Source organism: Trachurus trachurus, assembly GCF_905171665.1.
Source record: "Trachurus trachurus genome assembly, chromosome: 16".
Lineage (NCBI taxonomy): Eukaryota > Metazoa > Chordata > Actinopteri > Carangiformes > Carangidae > Trachurus > Trachurus trachurus.
Genome location: NC_139902.1, coordinates 25,602,189 through 25,608,188, shown reverse-complemented (window position 1 = coordinate 25,608,188; position 6,000 = coordinate 25,602,189).

The following is a 6,000-nucleotide window of genomic DNA, read 5'->3' as shown; positions in this document are numbered from 1 at the left end:
TACATCTCTCTGATTGCTGCTACAGGATAAACCGGCCATGCTTGGTTATGGTCATGCAAAGAGGCCTTTGTCAGTTTTGCTATTGTTACATAGCTATTCTTAGCATAATGTTTAATTGCCAGTCTGGAGGAATCATTGCACGCTTAACATCAAACTTCATTCATTTATTCAACACGACCTGTCCCCACTGGTGTAAGGCAATCCAATTGTTTTGTAATTAGATCTTCTGGTGACTCAGCATGCTAACCAGGTAGCCTTTTCCTCACTTTATAAGTCACTGTAGTGTCCAATCTGCCATTAAGGAGTAGCCTTACAGTGATCTAATTTGATAATGGCGAATTGTAAGCTATCACATTGTAATATCACTATTAGGAATTTCTGCCGGGGAATTTCATCTTTTTCAAAGTGTAGTGCTAATTTCTCATAAACATAGCAGCTATAAACAGTTGCTGCTGACTTTTTGCCATCTCCTCCTGTGTGTGAAGTGTTAAAGCTGGTGATGACAGGGCCTATCTCACCTCCGCATTTTAATTTAGCTGGTGGCTGGTGGAGAACAACCTTCCCAGAAGTTAATCAGCACTGTAAGACTGTAAACACATCACGCCGCAGTCAGACTGCAGAGAGCTCATAGCTCACAGGTCAGGAGAGTGAATTCAATTTGAGTAGATTTAGATTTATGAGTTAGCAGTTGCTCAGATGTGGATCATGTACTGTACACACACCCTTATACACCCATACAGTATAATAAAAATGCCTGTGACACCCTGATGTAGACAGAGTAGCAATGTGAAGTCAGGATGGTGCCATTAAAAAGCCAGGATTTGTGAAATTGGAAAGAAAAAAAGCTATATGCCTCGTTGAAGTCTTGAGGAGAATGCACAGGAGAACAATGTGCAATTCACAAAGTACACATACAGTAGAGCCGGGAATTCATTTATAACCAGCTCATGTTTGATGAATGTCAAATGTTCTTCGCTCTGGTGCTCTTCTTTCAGATATAGAGCTGGCAAATAGCTTCTATTTTACAGCAATAAAACACACCGATTTGGAGATTTGCCTTGACAACTAGAAACTGCAACTCCTGTAACATGATTTATTAACAGGTATTTCATGCTTATTGACGGTGCACTGCAGCCTAGTTTAGGCTATACACTGTATAATGTAACATCGAAACCTAATGAGGAGCAGATACTGCATTTTGATTGCAGTAAATTACCCAAATTATATCAATCACATTAATGGTGCATTTGGATGAGACGCAAGTGAGACAGATTAGCATTACTGATTTTAAAAGATACTAAAATTAATTCATCCTGTATGTCGTCGCTCCTGATATTGATATGTAATGGCAGGACAATATTTCCTCTAATTTCTTCAATCTTGAGGGTTTTATATTCTAGTCTATTTTTCTTTGAAGATATATTTTGGGGATGGAAAGGAAATTTGATAGGCCATGGCCACTATGTTAGGACCAGGTTCATGCGGTACATGCTGAACACTTGCAAGTAAAGACTGTATACCTTTATTATTTATAACATGGTTATACACATAATTGACTGATTTGATGCATGGATTTGTCACCTTTGCATTATATGGACTAAAATGTTTAATTGACAAATATTTTATGACTTTAGACCCAAGTGTGCATGTAGTAAAAATACTGGTTTTCAGCATACAAGCTATGGAAAACAGTAATTAACCTAGTTTGGTTCTAGCTGTGTCCATGTGTGTTCTATACCATCCTACTCTCTTCCTAATTCCCCAGTGCACTCGTCTCATTAGTATGATTCTAGTACATCGTGGCTCATATGCATTCACAAAATGTCCACAGAGTGCTCGTTTATTGAACTTGACCTTATTTCTTTGCTGTATTTCTTTTACATGTACATGTTTGCCGTGTGCATAGCCACATTATCTAACTCTCCTTTATGATGAGTCACAGGCCCAACCTTAGGCAACAGAGCCCAGGAAAAGGGGGGAGAGATGTGATTTGAATTCAGCAGCAGTCAGGAGGAGATGGAGGGAAAAGGGCAGTTTATTTTAAGATGCCTCTGTACCACTGGGTAGATTTGTCAGAAATAATTTGGAGATGCTTCAGTGGAACCTGAAAATAAGAATATATGCATATATATGCACGTGTCTGGTGTGTGTGTGGTGGGTGTTTGCATAAACTTGGGAGGCCAATTGATTTTAAACTATGCAGCTATTCTAAATTGTAAAATAAGTGTATAATATATAACAGTTGAGTTGCTGAAGTAAACCCACTGACACTGGGCACAGTGTAAATATAATGTTACGTGATTATGATGAATTAGTGTAGTACATGTTCTAGCAACTATTCCAAAAGGCTTTAGCTACTTTCTATTGAAAAATAGTTGCAGTAGTAGTTCTGTGGTTACAGTTTCCAAAAGAGATGCACAGACCAATGGGCTGACGACCAGAAAATGATGAGTTTTGGTGTGATCAGGTATAATCAGTGACATATATCACTGAAGATGACTAATGAAGTCATTAATATTAAATGTATTGCTCATTTCAACAGGTTGTGGTGCCAAACAGCTTAGCAGTACCAAAACTCCACCAAAATCAGCACATTTCCTACATTTAGAACTATAAACTTTCAACAAAAGTACTGTATTGTACTTGCCAAGTGTGTTACTTTGTCTTGTTTTTTTACTTGAGCCTCAAACAAACACACGTCAACTTTACTCTTCCTCAACAAACACATGTCCGCACCTGCTGTCAGTTCAAACCATAATCTCTCTTCTTATGTCTTTTCTCTGCATGACAGGAACAAATTCAGCCAAACTAGAGCATATCGTCCAATCTCCACAGCCTTGCAGGCCACTTTAGTTGCACTTCTTTAGGGCTGAAGGAGGAAAAGCAAAAAAAAAAGTGGCAGTGGCTACACAGCGGAGTAAGTGGAGCGAGCAGCCGGCTCTGTGTAGGAGTCTGATGAGCACTGGCGTGTCGTTGACGCCGCTACCTTAGCCTTCCTGTGAACCCTGTTTAAAATGAGTGGAACTGGCACCTTCTTCCCTCTGTTCTAACACCCCCACTCACCATGAAAGTGTCTTAATACTCTGACTTTATACAACTCCTCAACTGCCTGTCAAACTACTCTCTAATTCTACAATTGGTTGAGAGGATGTTCACAGTGGGAAACAGAAGGGCTCTTTAACAAGAGAGCTGAACCCATAGTGCTCGTTTTGATATGTATAGCAGCCTTGTACTTTATATTGCATTCTCTGATGCAATCAGCTAAAAAGCCGGGCAGTCATGACTGTCATGACTTTAACGTGTCAGCTGCATGATGATGCTTCATTTACTCCATTTTCAAACCAGTTCTGTTTTGGACATATGGTAACAAGAGCTGGCTCCACTGGTTCTTCCACATAAAAAGAAGGCCCTGCAGTGTTTTATACTGTTTAAAGAGATTAGTTTAACTAATGAAAATTCTGTGCCATTTGTTGTAAAGTCATATATCACTCAATGTCACACTGGGTTACCTCTGAATGGGGAAAAGGTTTGTGGCTTTCAGGTTTTAATAGCGCCCCGAGACTATTAAATCTCCTCCTTCGACATTACAGTGACCTGTAAAGTCAAGTCCATATGGGCTTTAGCAGCCAATACACAGGAGGCTTGATCCATCCCATGATGTTTAACCAAAAACCATGTGCATGTTAAATGTGCAGTGGAGGACGATACTGGACAGAGACCTGCATGACGTTCCTGATGCAGCTGTCTGGGTGAGGTGATACGCCAGAGACGACTGAACTGTGGAATTTACTGAGACACGGATCAATAAAATCATAAGATTAAACAAAAACCGACTGTAAACTGGCAACAACCATAATGATGATGATACAGTGAAGTTTATCTCTGGTTCACTTAGACTAAATTTTATGTTTTCAAGTCATAAAATATATTTACATGGAGACTACCTGTGAATACTTGCTTACTTGTGAATATTGTAGCAAAATATCAAATACTAGAAGATTAATGGCACAAAGTCACTAAATTGCTTGTACCTGCCAGATGAGAATGGATGTGTTCCTGGGATCTTAGATTAGACTCATTGTGACGAAGCTAAAAACAGACCTCTGGCTTTTTCATTTTAATCTTTGCAAATTACATTTTCCAAGATGGTTTCTCTGTGTTGTACGATGCCCTTTATTTAAATCACTTTGATTTTTGTTACCTTAACCCATGCTGCTGTCCTCAGATACCACCATCAGTCAGTCAGTCAGTCAGTCCGTCTCGCAGAAGGCAGGAAAACAAATGGTATGATTCATGTTTTAATGCTTCCTGCCAGATAAGGATGAGCTCAGAGCACATTAATCAAAAAAGCAGAGGCCCTGCAACAATAAATTCAGTCACTGCTGCACTTTTCCATGATCACAAAAATGTCACAGCGGTCAGCAAATTGGATGAGATGGCAATGGCAGAGAGGGAGATAGTCAGAAATGCTGCATATCTGACTCTTAACTGATGGCTGTTCGAAGCCATTTTGTCTGGACTCGCCGCCTTTTTATTTATTTATTTATACTTAATCTGTCCTTATATAAGATATGGAATCATCTGGGCCACGAGGATGAAAGCCCAGACAGAGAAAAGGCTGCACAGACACAGAGGCAGACCATTTTTTGAAATGGTGGCAGTTCCTTTCGCTTTTTTTTTTCTTTTTTCCTCTCTTCCCTGGTATTCTCCCCACACACTCAACAAACGCATCCAACCACCCAGAGGTGCTCTTCCCGCTGCTCTCGGGCAATCTGTTTGCATGACATAATACTATACCCTCAGATACAAAGAGGCAGCGGGAAGATAGAGGAACCGCGGGCGTTACAAATAACATTTATTGTCTCATATGCATAGAACATTTAAATAAACACCAGTTTTGCTCCCAGGACTGTGAATGTAAATGTGTATATGGTCTCCCTGTGCTGCTGATGTTTTTGTTATTTCTGCTTGGTTGAGCAGTGTTTACCCTCTGGATGACATTGAGAGCTGCTGCTGGTGCTGGTGAAGCTGGTGGTTGTTTCAATGTGAGTAATGAAATAAAACGTTAATTCAACTCTTCCTCAGTGCTCACCCCAGGTCAGTGATCTCCTGGGGCACCAGCTGCTGCACCTAGGCTGCAAACCATCCATCCAGCAGGAGGATGAGGAGGAGAAGGAGGGAATGAACGAGAGGAGCAGATAGAGGGTGAGACGCGTACACAGTAGACACCGAGAGAGGCCGTAATGAGGAAAGGAAGAGGCCAGAGGGCAAGGTCGACTGTACGAGAATGCGATATGGATATTTATCATATGCCAGGGACAGCAGTGTTAGAGCATGCTCTTTGTGCTATTCACAAAGGACTGAGATCACTATTCTACCACAGTTTTCGGCTACATGACATTTTAGAGCCAAAATGATCAATTAACTCACTTCACCTGGGACAGAACAACAACCAGCGACTATTTTATTGATCAATTGGCCATTTAAGCCATTTCTCAGGGAAGGTAACCTGAATACCTTTGGGCGATGGACCACTGGTTAAAGAAAGTAAGCAAACTGAAACAGGTCATTATAAAAATACACACACATCAGAGTGTGTCAGGCGCCACTGTCCGCCCCAACAAGATGAATGAAAAATGCGTCTGAAAAGGTTCCCGTGTGGACGAGTGATCAACGTTTCAAAGTCTCTTATCTGCTCTTTAGAAGACATTTGTAGGAGCAAAACAGGAACAAACTGTTTCTTATGTGTATGGAATTTGAAAAAGTTGTAAAGTAGCACAGCTCATTTGTAACCAGAGCCTCTGCTGCAAAACACAGAGGTCTAGAACATTTATGAGGGGAGATCCGACACCAAACAAATATTTTTTCACCTCCGTCCTCCAGCAGATGAAACATTCTTTTGGTTCTGTATAGATGTCAAATAATTGGAAACCTGCACAAGTTGCAGGTGCATTGTTTATCACTGTCTGTGTGTGCTTGACCACATATTTGTCATGGCCC